We start from the raw sequence: 16,523 nt of genomic DNA, 5'->3' as shown, positions 1-16,523 counted from the left end.
GTCGGTACGATTTTGGGGAAACCAAATTTGTATAGGTTTTATAATTTTCTGATACAATTACAAAAATAAAACCTGTACAAATTATTGTTTTATTATTTTGCCATGGTCTGGTGCTAATAACTTTTTCATACTCCAGTGTACGGAGCTTTGGGTGGTGTAATTCTTTGCGACTTTTAATGCTACCATTTTTAGGACTGTATGACCTTTTGATCAATTTTTATAGAATTTTTTATATTTTTCAAAATGGCTAAAAAGTGCCATTTTCTACTTTGGGCGCAATTTTCCATTACGGGGTTAAACGCAGTGAAAAAACATTTATTATATTTTGATAGATGTGTTTATGATTTTTACTGTTTATTTATATTTATATCATAAATATACTATTTTTCAGACTCCCGAGGGTACTTTAACCCTAGGTTGTCTGATCGATCCTACCATATACAGGCAGTCCCTGGTTTACATACAAGATAGGTTCGGTAGGTTTGTTGTTGAGTTTGTATTCAAGTTGGAACCGTATACTTTATTATTGTAACCACAGTCAAAATTTATTTGGTCTCTGTGACAATAGGACAATAAATCTTAAAGGGAACCTACCGCCACAAATCTACCTATAAAGGTAGATCGGGTGGTAGGTGGATCAATAGGACGTGAGGATAGCCCTTTTAAGGGCTAATACTCACATCCCCGCACTTTTTTGGTAACTTTTATTAAACTAGTATGCAAATTTTATTATGCGGCTACTGGGGCATGGAGTAGCCGCATCTGAGGTTACATGAGGTGGCTACTCCACGCCCCGGTAGCCTCTTTTCTCCTCCTACTCACTATCTTCGGCGCGCAGCTCCTCGTAGCTGCGCGCCCTCGTCTGACGATCCTGCCGTCTGCGCAGAACAGCAGGCCTGCGCGGTTACTTCCCCGAAGCCGAAGCTGCACAGGAGAGTGCCTGCTGTTCTGCGCAGGATCGTCGGACGAGGGCGCGCAACTACGAGGAGCTGCGCACCGAAGATTTTCGGTAGGAGGAGAAAAGAGGCTACCGGGGCGTGGAGTAGCAGTGCCGTGTAACCTCAGATGCAGCTACTCCACGCCCCAGTAGCCGCATAAGAAAATTTGCATATAGGGATAATAAAACTTAAAAGGGCTATCCTCACGTCCTATTGATCCACCTACCACCCGATCCACCTTTATAGGTAGATTTGTGATGGTAGGTTCCCTTTAATTACAGGCACCATTAATAACTGTTAAAGCTGTTTATTGTAGCCTAGGACTAAAGTATAGTAAATTACCAAACTCCAGAAGTCTGTTTGTAACTAGGGATCGTATGTAAGTCAGGTGTTCCTAATTAGGGGGCCACCTATACTGCCATAGGTGTATCCGGCCCACAGCATACCAGGCAATGGTTATACGTGTCGCCTAGTAGTGAGCACCGCGTCTCATGATGACATGTTGATAAAGCTTGCGTTCCAAATGACACTAAGTGGCGCCGACTGATGGCGCAACAACGAATGGTGTCCCCACAAAATCCTAGATTGGGAGCGAATGCCACCAAAGTTCCCCACGCTCATGTATAAATGGTGGACTTACAAAAGGACAAAAGAAACTTCATGTCGGTGGATAGGGTATGTATATAAAGGGTATAGGTTTTGAGGTCCACGGGGCCACACCAAGGCCGACACCGCATGCAAAAGAAGGCGAGTAGAAAGGTAATGTATATTATGAATATAATAAGTGTGCTGCTGATATAGCATGCAAAGGTTCTGCTCATTGTATTGGTCATAGAACAAAAAAAATAAGGAAACTTCAATTTTTAAAAAGTTATAGTTGATCCTTTCAAGCATAATAACTCACAGTATGGTTTGCAAAACTGCTGAGGAGACGGCAGTGGAAGAAGCTTGTGGACTTAGAGATACAATTAGGAATGTACATGAAAAATACATAAATATGCGTTTATAGAGCATCTTGGGAATAAAGGCAGAAGACAAACATTCAACCTTCAAGACGGTAGATCAGCCAATATGGATTCAGAAGAGATCAGTATAAAACACTGGAAACCGATGACCGAGGAATCTTGTAGCTGCGGAGCCGACGAGAATCATCAGGACTGCAGAGGGTGTGATGAGTTAATGTACTGTACATAGGGAAGAACACATTGCAGGGTCTCATTCTAAGTCAGTGATGGGCAATCTTTTGAGCTTGGTGTGTCAAAATTCGCCAAAAAACCGAGCATAACTCGGGTGGTGTGTCACCTTGGCAAAAAAAAACATAATTTTGTAGTTTAAATAACAAATATGTATAATTATTTAACTTCTAGGGTACTTTAATCCTAAATTGTGTGATTGATCCTACCATGTACTACAGTATGGCAGTATATGGGGATTTTCCAAATCATCTATTTATTACAATGTGCTGGACAATCTCTCAGCCTCCCGGCTACTGCATCTGGCCGTGTAGCAGCCGAGGATGAAACTTAACTCTCTGGTGGCCGCGTGTCACTGAAAATGGCTATGCGTGTCAGCACTGACACGTGTGTCATAGGTTGGCCATCACTGTTCTAAGTGAAGAAATACATTAAGAAAATTTTTTTTAGAATGTTACAATAATAATGTATTAGAGATGAGAATATGTGCCATAGTGAGTTGTGAGGATGTGCCATGAAAAAAAAAAAAAGAAGTAAGGTAGGAAGCCTGAAGCTTGGGAGTGAGGGTGTGTGAAAGAGGGGGAAAAAAATGAAGAGAATGTGAGCATGTGTAAAAACTAGGAGGGTCCGATAAAAAGCAGGCCGAGGGGGTCCAGAGTGTGAAGGAGTAAAGGTGGGTGGCAGAAGATATGAAATGCCGTATATAGCTCTGAAAGAAGGGGTGTGCAATAGATACTTTATGATTTTTTATAAAAACCTGTAAACAATAAGGCCCTTAGGAGATACACAGTCAAGAGTGTAAATCCATTTGGATTCCCTCTGCAATAACAATGAGGTGATGTTCCCACCCCTTGAGTTAGATAGAATCTTTTCCAGACCGATAACTCCCAATTTCTCTCCATGACAGTGGAAGAAATGCGCAGCTACCGATGTTAGGGGTTTACCTTTTTGTAGATCCGATGCGGCGTTGTTGACGTTAGACAAATGCTGTTGGAACCTTTTTCTCATTTCTTGGGTGGTTTGACCTACATAGATGAGAGGACAAGGACACAAAAGAACATAGATGACACCTTTAGATTTGCAATTAATATATTGCTTTATTCGGTGAGAAACCCGACTGTTGGGGTCCTCAAGTTGTTTCATACAGATTATCAGTGGGCACACAGTGCACTCACCACAAGGGTATGAGCCCTGTAGACGGGTGCCTCTTCCGAGTGTGGTGCCAGGTTGTTTGAAGTGGCTGGAGGTCAAGAAGTCACGAAGGTTCCTTGCACGTCTAGCCATTAATTGTGGTTTGTTCGAAATTATATGGGATAGACGTGAATCGCTCATCAGAATTGCCCAGTTTTTTGTGAGAATCTGGTAAATATCAGACCATTGATTATTGAATGTGGTCACTAACCATGGTTTTGTGTCCTTCTCCCGAACCCTCGTAGTGAGGAGATCACTGCAGTTGCTGTCATGTGCCCGTGTAAAGGCTTTGGAAATTACCTTTTTGGGATAACCACAGTTCTTGAGTCTGTCAAATCCAGCACATGTGCTCTAAATTCCGAATCTGAGCTACAATTGCGTTTCACTCTTAAAAATTGGCCAGTTGGTATGCCCGTTTTAAGGTGTTGAGGGTGAAAACTAGAAAAATGAAGTAAATTGTTAGTAGCCGTCTCTTTCCGGAACAGTGTGGTAGTTAAGGCTGGGTATGTGTGGTGGATGGTAACATCAAAAAATCAACAGCAGAGGTGGAGAAATAGGATGTGAGATGTATATGCCAGTGATTTTCAACCAGTGTGCCGTGGCACACTAGTGTGCCGCAACACATTGTCGGGTGTGCCGCAGGGAAGTTCCCCAAACTATGGTGCCCCCTGTGTTTTGTTTCACGGCAATGCGCAGTCACGGCTTCTTACAATGTAGGAAACGTGTACAATAACACATGCGCAAGCTTTGAACCTGGCGCGACAAAATGATGTCACCGAGGTCAGCGCATCATCCTGAGAGCGGAGAGACTCTCGCATTTGCCCACCGCCAAGGTAAGGCCCATCAATAATGCTGATTATATTTTGCCTGAGTATATGAACTGTTGGCAGAATACTCAGCATATGAGCTGGTACTTTTAGTACTCCAGCAGTATACTGCATATAACAATGAGAAATTTAAAATGAGAAATACTATAGTTATGAGGCTGGAGTACTACAAGTACCAGCTCATATGCTGAGTATATGAGCCTCATGGCCATAGTACTTCTCATTGTACCCCTTTATTTTGCAGTATATGAGCCACATAATAATCAGCACCATATACTAAAAACAGGGAGAAACTGAGAACTGTTGAAGAAGAGCTTTTTTTCTTTCCACCATTCCTGCCAGGATATCCCTTTTGTGTTTATCGCCTTTTGTGTTTATTGCCTGTCCACAATAGGAGAACATAATCTATGTAGCGGTACCAGCCCGCTACATAGAGATTGAACATGTCTGATACATAGACAACCCTTTCCTCCCACCATCCTAGAAACAGGTTCGCGTAGGAGGGGACGCAACGTGCCCCCATGGCCGTACCCGAAACCTGCCTATAGAATGTATGGTCAAACACAAAGTAGTTTTGGTGTAGGATGTTGTGGAGTAAATCCAAGATAAAAGAATTGTGTCTTCTGTTGCATGAACACTGTCTATCTAGGAAGAAAGCCACCGCTTCCAAGCCTACCTTATGTTCGATTATTGTGTAGAGTGCTTCGACGTCTAGCGTCACCAAGGGGAGGTTCTCTGAAGTTCGAACATCCTGTAGTCTCTGAATTATATGCGTGGTGTCCCGAACAAAGGATAGCAATCTGAAAACAAGAAGTTGGAGATAAAAATCGATGTAGGTGCATAATTTTTCATTGAGGCTGCCTATGCCAGGGACTATGGGGCGGCCCGGTGGTGTAGTAAGTGATTTATGCACCTTAGGGAGCATGTAAAAGGTGGGAATTATCGGATGCTGTTAGAAATGTAAGTTCACTCTAGTTTATGATGCCCACTTGTGCCGCAGATGCAAGTAGACGATCAATCTTTTTTTTGAAGATGGCCGTAGGATCAGAGGGGAGAACAGTGTAAAAGTCGCGATTGCCCAGTTGTCTCAGGGCTTCCTTTTTATACATTTCAATAGGCCAAATAACGATGTTCCCCCCTTTGTCCGCTTCCTTTACGAGGAAATTTTTGTTGTTATTCAGATTATATAGTACTCTACGTTCAGGATAAATTCTGTGATCTGTTGTTATCAGTTGGTAGACTTTTGATATCCTGCATGGTACAATCGAAAAAAAATTGTAACAAGGGGAATAATTTTAAATTAGGTGTGCTTTGGGAAGGTGTTTTGTACGGAAATTTCTTTTTACCTGTGTCGTTGTTTTCTTCAAGAAGCTCTAATAGATCCAAAAACGTCTGTCTGTCCTCTTGCGGAAGTGTGTCCACCAGATTCGGTTGTGATACAATAATTTGAAGGCTACTTGCCTGCAAAAAAGGTATAAATCTTTAGTCAATTTGAATTTGTTTATTCGATTCATGGGTGAAAAGGACAGGCCCTTCTTTAGAACTTCTATCTCAGTGGTAGACAGATGGACAGAAGAAAGATTAATAATTTGTAAATTGTCAGACTCACCCGAGTCGTTTTTCTGGTCTAGGGGACAAGTCACGATGCCTTGGGCCTCTCTTTCTGCCATTAGACCCTTGTGGTTGTGTGGGGATGTCAGTCCAGAAATTGCCGGAGTCACTATAATCGGATGATTGTGAGTCCTGAGAGGCAGTAAAGTTGCCAGATGTAAAATGTCTGGGCCTCGGTTTAAATCTTTGTTTATTGCCCGTATGTGTCCGCATATAGATTTTACCTCGTCTTAGTCATCCTTATCCAGGGCAAATTTATCCTATTTCCCTTTGATGATGTCCTTTTCAAAGGAATCGATAATGTCCTTAAGTTTTGTACGAAATGGTCCAACTAAGCTAGAAGTAGTAGTCTAGTTTCTAGGTTTATTGATTTGTTCCCTCTGATGGTGTAGCAAATTACGATCATGGTCTAGTACAGTGGTGGCGAACCTATGGCACGGGTGCCAGAAGTGGCACTCTGACCCATTTCTGTGGGCACTCAGACCATTGCCCCAGTTCACAAAATTTGACCAAATCCACCAAATCTTCCTGCAGTCCCAGGCAACTTAAGAGCTGCTGCCTTCATTGCCATTTTAAAGTGACACTTCATTGTCTGTTTGGAACTGCAGGAAAAGTGGAAGGTGTTGACAGAACTGCATTATCTTTGGAGGTTCTCCTGCTGAACCCCCCATTCTTCCTCTACAGAGAGACCCTGGAGAGAAGCTACAATGAGAGTCTGAATTTGCCCTCCTTCTTTCAATTGTATCGGTGGCCTCAGGGGGCTGACACGATTGAAAGATGTGGAAGAACAGGTAGCAATAAGTTACTGCTTAAAAAGCCATGTAGGCACTTTAAGGTAAATAAGTGGATTTAGCTTGTAGTTTGGACACTCGGTCTCTAAAAGGTTCACCATCGCTGGTCTAGTAACATGTACATGTAACAAGCTTTATGTAGATTGATCAACTCGTTGGAGAGTCTATTGAAGTCCGTATTGGAGCTAAGGGAAGAAGTTTCTTGAAAAATGTCTCCAGTCAAGCTACTCCAAAGTGCCTGCCTGGCCTGCAAATCCATGGTGTGAATAAGCAAGTGCAATCTCCCCTACAGTCTGCTTGAAAGGATCAACTATAACTTTTTAAAAATTGAAGTTTCATTATTTTTTGTGTTCTATGACCAATACAATGAGCAGAACCTTTGCATGCTAAATCAGCAGCACACTTATTATATTCATAATATACATTACCTTTCTACTCGTCTTCTTTTGCGTGCGGTGTCAGCCTTGGTGTGGCTCCGTGGACCTCAAAACCTATACCAGTGATGGCTAACCTATGGCACTGGTGCCAGAGGTGGCACTCGGAGCCCTTTCTATATATATGGTTTAGTCGCCGTAATTTATGTGGCTGCATTCGCTGTGCCAACATCAATGTCGCCGACCACACTTGTATTGTTTTGCTAATTTGCACAAGAATATTGCCAAAGGGGAAGGAAAAAAAAAAATATTTTTTTTTTAAGGGGATTTTTTTAATTAAATTTTTGAAAGCACATATGATTGATTGTTATTCTCAATTACACTATTAGTACCTTCCACTTTCTTGCGCCACCAGTTGGCACCACTTGGTGTCATTTGGAACGCAAGCTTTATCAACACGTCATCATGAGACGCGGCACTCACTACTAGGCGACACGTATAACCATTGCCTGGTATGATGTGGGCCGGATACACCTCCCCATTTCAGATTTCACTTCCGGGTCGCCGGCTCATCGGGTCATCACATGTCATACACAGCTGTTTCTTGATTGGTCCGCAGCTCCACATCATGGCTGCCGCACGCATTTAAGGTGAGTACATTTACTCTGTTGGATACCCCTGATGAAGCCAACGAGTTAGGCGATTCATGTGGGACGTTTTTCTCTGTGCTGGACAATCACTGGTAACATCTTTTATGTACTGAGCTTTATAGCAAAGTTTTATTGCCTATGTGTTGTAAGGCAGAGGTGCTACTCACTCAGCCACCATGCCACTCTTTCTTATATGTACTGCTCAACTTAGAAGGCTCATAATGCGGCGTACCATATGGAGTATTGACTATACAGTATATATCTGGAATTCGTCCAGGTATGAGCAGCATAAATATAAATAATAACTATCTTGAGGCTTCACATTCTCTTCCTCTTATTATAATTCGGCGTTTTATATATATCGATACCAGCAGGAGATATATATACTCAGCGCTAGCGCATAATGATAGAAGCCTTTAGATCGACTTTATTTTGAAACACCTCACTTGTATTTCTTTTTATTTACGGCATAATCGGGATTCCCGAATATATGACAGAAGGATTACGACTATATCTCATTAAACCGGATCTCCGATCATGTGACCTGTCATGTGACCTGTCATATGATCTGCCATGTGACCTGTCATGTGACATGCGTGGTAGTTACCACCCACACACCGTCCCCTTTGGAAGCATATCGACGTTCCAGGTAACTTGTTGCATCCAATCATGGACCTTACTTTCTAGAGGCGTGGCCTCCCGGAGGGGTATTTAAACAGGACCATCACACTATACACACACTTACCCCTGAGGAAGTCACCAGTTCAGGTGATGATACGTGTGTGGTCTGCCTTACTCCCTCCTCCCCCTTTTGGCTGCCCCTGCAACAGGTTTGCATTAACCTGTCACTCTCCTACTCTGGGACCACCCTTGGTATTGTATGACCAGGTTCAGGGACAACTTCATTCATGCACCTTATCTGCACAGGCCAATTTATGTACCTTGTTTACTGATTGTTTATACATGAATTACTATTGAGTATTGTACCTGTGTGCGGATATTAGATTGACCAACTTGGGATAGGGAGTATTTGGGCATCACTTGCCCTTGGTAGCTGTATACATCCGTTGGATGTATTTTTTAAGTGTTTTTAATCTTTTGATTGTCCTGTATGTAGTTACTTTATGAATTAATAAATTTTGTTATTGTTATATCCTGTATACGCATCCAGCTTTGTCTTTTGTTGTGGTTACATTATGTAGGACTGTATGTATTTATTAAGGGGGGGATGCAATAATAGGAATGTGTATATAGTTATTATGGAGGGTAAATAGCAATAATAGCAATGTTTATATAGTTATTATGGGGGGGGGGTGTATATAGCAATAATAGGAATGTGTATATAGTTATTATGGGGGGGGTGTATATAGCAATAATAGGAATGTGTATATATTTATTATGGGGGGGTGTATATAGCAATAATAGGAATGTGTGTATATAGTTATTATGATGGGGGTGTATATAGCAATAATAGGAATGTGTATATAGTTATTATGATGGGGGTGTATATAGCAATAATAGGAATGTGTATATAGTTATTATGATGGGGGTGTATATAGCAATAATAGGAATGTGTATATAGTTATTATGATGGGGGTGTATATAGCAATAATAGGAATGTGTATATAGTTATTATGATGGGGGTGTATATAGCAATAATAGGAATGTGTATATAGTTATTATGATGGGGGTGTATATAGCAATAATAGGAATGTGTATATAGTTATTATGATGGGGGTGTATATAGCAATAATAGGAATGTGTATATAGTTATTATGATGGGGGTGTATATAGCAATAATAGGAATGTGTATATAGTTAGTATGATGGGGGTGTATATAGCAATAATAGGAATGTGTATATAGTTAGTATGATGGGGGTGTATATAGCAATAATAGGAATGTGTATATAGTTAGTATGATGGGGGTGTATATAGCAATAATAGGAATGTGTATATAGTTAGTATGATGGGGGTGTATATAGCAATAATAGGAATGTGTATATAGTTAGTATGATGGGGGTGTATATAGCAATAATAGGAATGTGTATATAGTTATTATGATGGGGGTGTATATAGCAATAATAGGAATGTGTATATAGTTATTATGATGGGGGTGTATATAGCAATAATAGGAATGTGTATATAGTTATTATGATGGGGGTGTATATAGCAATAATAGGAATGTGTATATAGTTATTATGATGGGGGTGTATATAGCAATAATAGGAATGTGTATATAGTTATTATGATGGGGGTGTATATAGCAATAATAGGAATGTGTATATAGTTATTATGATGGGGGTGTATATAGCAATAATAGGAATGTGTATATAGTTATTATGATGGGGGTGTATATAGCAATAATAGGAATGTGTATATAGTTATTATGATGGGGGTGTATATAGCAATAATAGGAATGTGTATATAGTTATTATGATGGGGGTGTATATAGCAATAATAGGAATGTGTATATAGTTATTATGATGGGGGTGTATATAGCAATAATAGGAATGTGTATATAGTTATTATGATGGGGGTGTATATAGCAATAATAGGAATGTGTATATAGTTATTATGATGGGGGTGTATATAGCAATAATAGGAATGTGTATATAGTTATTATGATGGGGGTGTATATAGCAATAATAGGAATGTGTATATAGTTATTATGATGGGGGTGTATATAGCAATAATAGGAATGTGTATATAGTTATTATGATGGGGGTGTATATAGCAATAATAGGAATGTGTATATAGTTATTATGATGGGGGTGTATATAGCAATAATAGGAATGTGTATATAGTTATTATGATGGGGGTGTATATAGCAATAATAGGAATGTGTATATAGTTATTATGATGGGGGTGTATATAGCAATAATAGGAATGTGTATATAGTTATTATGATGGGGGTGTATATAGCAATAATAGGAATGTGTATATAGTTATTATGGGATGGGGGTGTATATAGCAATAATAGGAATGTGTATATAGTTATTATGGGGGGGGGGTGTATATAGCAATAATAGGAATGTGTATATAGTTATTATGGGGGGGGTGTATATAGCAATAATAGGAATGTGTATATAGTTATTATGATGGGGGTGTATATAGCAATAATAGGAATGTGTATATAGTTATTATGATGGGGGTGTATATAGCAATAATAGGAATGTGTATATAGTTATTATGATGGGGGTGTATATAGCAATAATAGGAATGTGTATATAGTTATTATGGGATGGGGGTGTATATAGCAATAATAGGAATGTGTATATAGTTATTATGGGGGGGGGTGTATATAGCAATAATAGGAATGTGTATATAGTTATTATGGGATGGGGGTGTATATAGCAATAATAGGAATGTGTATATATTTATTATGGGGGGGGGTGTATATAGCAATAATAGGAATGTGTATATAGTTATTATGATGGGGGTGTATATAGCAATAATAGGAATGTGTATATAGTTATTATGGGATGGGGGTGTATATAGCAATAATAGGAATGTGTATATAGTTATTATGGGATGGGGGTGTATATAGCAATAATAGGAATGTGTATATAGTTATTATGGGGGGGGGGTGTATATAGCAATAATAGGAATGTGTATATAGTTATTATGATGGGGGTGTATATAGCAATAATAGGAATGTGTATATAGTTATTATGGGATGGGGGTGTATATAGCAATAATAGGAATGTGTATATAGTTATTATGGGATGGGGGTGTATATAGCAATAATAGGAATGTGTATATAGTTATTATGGGATGGGGGTGTATATAGCAATAATAGGAATGTGTATATAGTTATTATGGGGGGGGTGTATATAGCAATAATAGGAATGTGTATATAGTTATTATGGGATGGGGGTGTATATAGCAATAATAGGAATGTGTATATAGTTATTATGGGGGGGGGTGTATATAGCAATAATAGGAATGTGTATATAGTTATTATGGGGGGGTGTATATAGCAATAATAGGAATGTGTATATAGTTATTATTAGGGGATTGTACATATTTATTATGGGGGTGTATATAGTTATTATGGGGGAGTCTATATAGCAATAATATGAATCTGTATAAAGTTATTATAGGGGTGTGTATATAGTTATAGGGGAACTGTATATAGTTATTATGGGGGGTGTATATAGTTATGTATATGGGTCTGTATACAGGCAGTCCCCGGGTTACATACAAGATAGGGTCTGTAGGTTTGTTCTTAAGTTGAATTTGTATGTAAGTCGGAACTGTATATTTTATCATTGTAATCCCAGCCAGAACTTTTTTGGTCTCTGTGACAATTGGATTTTAAAAATGTTGGGTTGTCATAAGAATCAGGATTAACACTAAAGCTTCATTACAGACACCTGTGATAACTGTTTCAGCTGATCATTGTAGCCTAGGACTAAAGCACAATAAATTACCAATATATCCAGAGGTCCGTTTGTAACTATGGGTCGTATGTAAGTCGAGTGTTCTTAAGTAAAGGACCGCCTGTATAGTGATTGCTGGTGGAGATTTGTATGTAGTGATTGCTGGGGGAGCTGTATACCGTGATTGCTGGGGGAGCTGTATATAGTGACCATTTTATTTTATTGTACGGGTTGTTACGAATGTTGTGGTTTTTTTTTTTTTGGTGATTTTCACTTTTTTCATGTTTTATTTGATTACTGCATTGGATGGGACTTAATGGGACTTTTATTCTTTTTTAATAATTTTTTTTTTTAGTTGCACTTTTTTTTTAAACTTTTTTTTTTACTGTTTTATTTTGTCCCAGGGTGGCACATGAACAAGTGATCATTTGATTACATAGTCAGCCTATGCATTCTGACAGACAGCTACTATAGGCAGCCCTGGGGTCCTGATCGGTACTCAGGGATGCCATGGTAACGAAAGGCACCTCCTGCCCTGCACCATAGACGCTGCGATCACTATGACCACGGCGTCTATAGAGTTAAACAGTCAGGATAGCAATAGTCGCGATCCCGGCTATTACTGCGGGATCCCAGCTACCACGTACTGCCGGGATCCTGCGGCGATCGCCCTGGCTCAGCTCCTGAGCCCGGGCGATCGCCATGACGTGATTCTACGCCAAGGTGCGGGAACGACCTATGACATAGAATCACGTCAAAGTGCGGAAAGGGGTTAAATTGCCAAAATAATAAATAAATAAATATTGTATAGTCTATGAACCCCTTCCTGACTCGAGCTGTAATAGAACGGTGTGGCGGGAAGCAACTCGCCAACACGGTGCAGACACAGTGATCGGGGCAAAATGGCTGCTGTTCCTGACGGCCATCCATCCTGCCCCATGGACCAAAGGGGTTTGGTCGCCCCCAGCACCCCTCCCCGCCCAGTTCAGGATCAGACCATTCTATAGCATCGACTTTACTGTAGACACGGTGATCGGGCAAGGTGGCGGCTGTTCCTGACAGGGGTTTCGCTGCCCCCCTCTGTTCATGTTCGCCGCTATTGGCTGGTCGATCTGGACCAGCCAATAGCAGCAATATATGTCACAATGGGCATCGCTGGGGTGAATAAGAGCAACACTCGCCGATAATTGTTTCTGTCTAGAACAGCACCAATCATCATTGGTAGGGGCCATGTCTGCCATCTACAAGAGAACTGCGATTGACCGATCTGTGCATCCACTGCTGGAGAAGGGTTACCACTTGTATGTGGATTACTTTTATCCCAGCGTTTCTGTTCCCGACACCGTATATGGTACAAAAGCGTTGGCCGTGTAGATGATGCCATGTATCCCTATGGAGAGGCGCTCACCTCCTCCTCCTCTCCCTGTGCACTGCCGTTGCCCGCTACGGTACGGTTCAGGCAGGCAAAGGCAGTGTGAATGTAGCCTTACACATTTTTGGGGTTTATCATATTTTTTTATTCCCTGTGGCTATAAAAAATTATGGGTAAAAATGACCTTTATAGGAAAATGTTAACCTTTTTCCTTTTTAGGGACTAATTAAATCAAACACCCTTATGGGCAAATACACATATTACATCTTTCTAAATTGTCCAAGGGGTGTACTTTCCTAAATGGTGTCACTTGTTGGGGTTCTCCTCAGTTTTGTACCACTAGGGCTCTCCAAATGCATGTAAAGGAAGTGTGTCAAATTTGGCTTCCAAAACGCGAGCGTCCCTCCTGAGCCCTACTGTGTACCCTTACAATATTTTATATGCACCTATGGGGAATTTTATACTCGGGAGAAATAGTAGTACGGACTTGTGGGGGGTTGTTTCATCTTTAATCCCCTATAGCAGTGATGGTGAACCTTTTAGACCGAGTGCCCAAACTACAACCAAAATCCACTTATTTACCGTGAAGTGCCAACCTAGCATTTTAAAGGAAACCTACCATTTTAAATGGTAGGTTTAAGCTGTAAACACCGAGCACCAGCTCAGGGTGAGCTGGTGCCGGTGCTTAGTTTCGTTAGTGTTAAAACCGCGGTATCGCGGTTTTAACACTTTTTAAACTTTATAGCAGAAGCCGCTTCTGCTATAAAGTTTAAAAAGTGTTAAAACCGCGATACCGCGGTTTTAACACTAACAAAACTAAGCACCGGCACCAGCTCACCCTGAGCTGGTGCTCGGTGTTTGCAGCTTAAACCTACCATTTGAAATGGTAGGTTTCCTTTAAGTAGTAACTTATTGCTACCTGTTCTTTCACATCTTTCAATTGTATCAACCGTCTGAGGCCACCAATACAGTTGAAAAAAGGAGGGCAAATGCAGAATATCATTGTCACTTCTCTCCTGGGTCTCTCTGTGCAGGAAGAATGGTGGGTCCAGTAGGATTACCTCCAAAGATAATGCTCTTCTTTCAACACCACCTCCCTTTACAAATAGTTCCAAACTGGTAATGAAGTGTCGCTATAAAATAGCGCTGAGAGCAACATGTAGGCAAGTTGCCTACGACTGCAGGAAGATTTGATGGATTTGGTCCTGTTTGGAGAACTCTGTCCTGGGGTGAAGGCCTGAGTGCCCACAGAAAGGGCTCTGAGTGCCAGCACTGGCACCCGTGCCATAGGTTCGCCACCACTGCCCTATAGCTTACAAAAATAAGGACTAAAATTTACTTTTTTGGGAAAATTTTAATCTTTTTCCTTTTTAGGGCATAATTGAATGAAACACGTGTCGGGGCAAATACACATATTACACCTTGCTAAATTCTCAGACGGGTGGACTTTCCAAAATGGTGTCACTTGTTGGGACTTTGCTCTGTTTTGGTACCACTAGGGCTCTCCAAATGTATCCTGACACTTTTTCAGCTATATTTGTCCTCCAAAAACAAAACAACGCTCTTTCCCTACCAAGTGCCCCCCTGTGCCCGTACAGAAGGGTACAGTGAAAAAATGGGTATTGGCATACACAGGAGGAATTGCACTAAACATGTGAAAAGCTGCCAGCTGCGATTTGTTTCTATGCCAGTCCTTGCCTGCTGTAGAGTAAACACTGTGCAGCCGCCTGCACGATACATCAAGAGGCGGAAGCCCCCTATGGACAAGAATATAACTACTTTAATACTGCCCCCTATGTACAAGAATATAACTACTTTAATACTGCCCCCTATGTACAAGAATATAACTACTTTAATACTGCCCCCTATGTACAAGAATACAACTACTATAATACTGACCTCTATGTACAAGAATACAACTACTATAATACTGTCCTCTATGTACAAGAATATAACTACTACCATACAGCTCCCTATGTACAAGAATATAACTACTATAATACTGCCCCCTATGTACAAGAATATAACTACTATAATACTGCCTCCTATATACAGGAATATAACTACTATAATACTGTCCTCTATGTACAAGAATATAACTACTATAATACTGCCCCCTATGTACAAGAATATAACTACTATAATACTGTCCTCTATGTACAAGAATATAACTACTATAATGGAAAAATTAGAAAAACAAACAAAAGCACCAGCAGCAGGCAAAAGTAGAAAAAAGTAAAAAACGAGATTTATTGAAGAATCATTGAAAATATGCGATCACATAGTAAAAAAAAAACACACTTTTCCTGTTTTTTACTGTGATCGCATATTTTTAATGATTCTTCAATAAATTTTGTTTTTTACTTTTTTCTACTTTTGCCTGCTGCTTGTTTTTCAAATTTTTCCATTACTTGCACCTTCCGGGACCGGACCGGTCTTTCCATCCTGGCACGGCACCTACTGGAGCTGCACACTAAGTTGAGCTGACACATTCTTTTTTGCTTTATTTCCATAACTTCTATAATACTGTCCTCTATGTACAAGAATATAACTACTATAATACTGCCCTCTATGGATAAGAATATAACTACTATAATACTGCCCTCTATGTACAAGAATATAACTACTATAATACTGTCCCGTATGTACAGGAATATAACTACTATAATAGTTCTATTCCCCCCTACCCTCCTGTCCAGTTCTAGTTTCCCCTTCTGCCCCAGTTCTAGTTCCTTTCCTCCCTAGTTCTCCCCCCTTGCAGCCCCCAGTTCTAGTTCCCTCTGCTGCCCACTGTTCTAGTTGACCCCTCCCCCCAGTCCCCCCCCCTGCCCCCATGTACTAGTTCACCTCTCCCCCCTGCTGCCCCCTGTTCTAGTTCCTCTCCTCCCCCTCTGCTGCCCCCTGTTCTAGTTCCCCTCTCCTCCCTAGTCCCCCCCCCACGCTGCCCCCCTGTTCTAGTTCCCTTCTTCTCCCCCCTGCTGCCCCGTTCTAGTTCCCCCTCTCCCCCCTAGTTCTTCCCTTCCCCTCTTCTAGTTCCCCTCCCCTGCTGCCCCCCTGTTCTAATTCTCCACCCCCCCTAGTTCTCCCTTCCTCTGTTCTAGTTCCCCTCTTCTCCCCCCTAGTTCTCCCCTCCCCCTGTTCTAGTTCCCCTCTCCTCACTAGTTCTCCCCTCCCCTGATCTATTTCCCCTCTTC

General features: G+C 40.8%; 1 long non-coding RNA gene across 1 annotated transcript; it reads right to left on the bottom strand.

The window, feature by feature from the left end:
• Positions 1–3,312: 3,312 nt before the first annotated feature.
• Positions 3,313–5,569, bottom strand: LOC140065715 (uncharacterized). The gene is made up of 3 exons (XR_011848032.1): positions 5,496–5,569; positions 4,826–4,949; positions 3,313–3,760 (listed from the first exon to the last, which is right to left on the bottom strand). It is a non-coding gene; the product is annotated as an uncharacterized lncRNA (long non-coding RNA).
• Positions 5,570–16,523: the final 10,954 nt, after the last annotated feature.

Source organism: Engystomops pustulosus, chromosome 6 (genome assembly GCF_040894005.1).
Source record: "Engystomops pustulosus chromosome 6, aEngPut4.maternal, whole genome shotgun sequence".
NCBI classification, from domain to species: Eukaryota; Metazoa; Chordata; class Amphibia; order Anura; family Leptodactylidae; genus Engystomops; species Engystomops pustulosus.
This window is presented reverse-complemented; position numbering and strand designations above follow the sequence as displayed.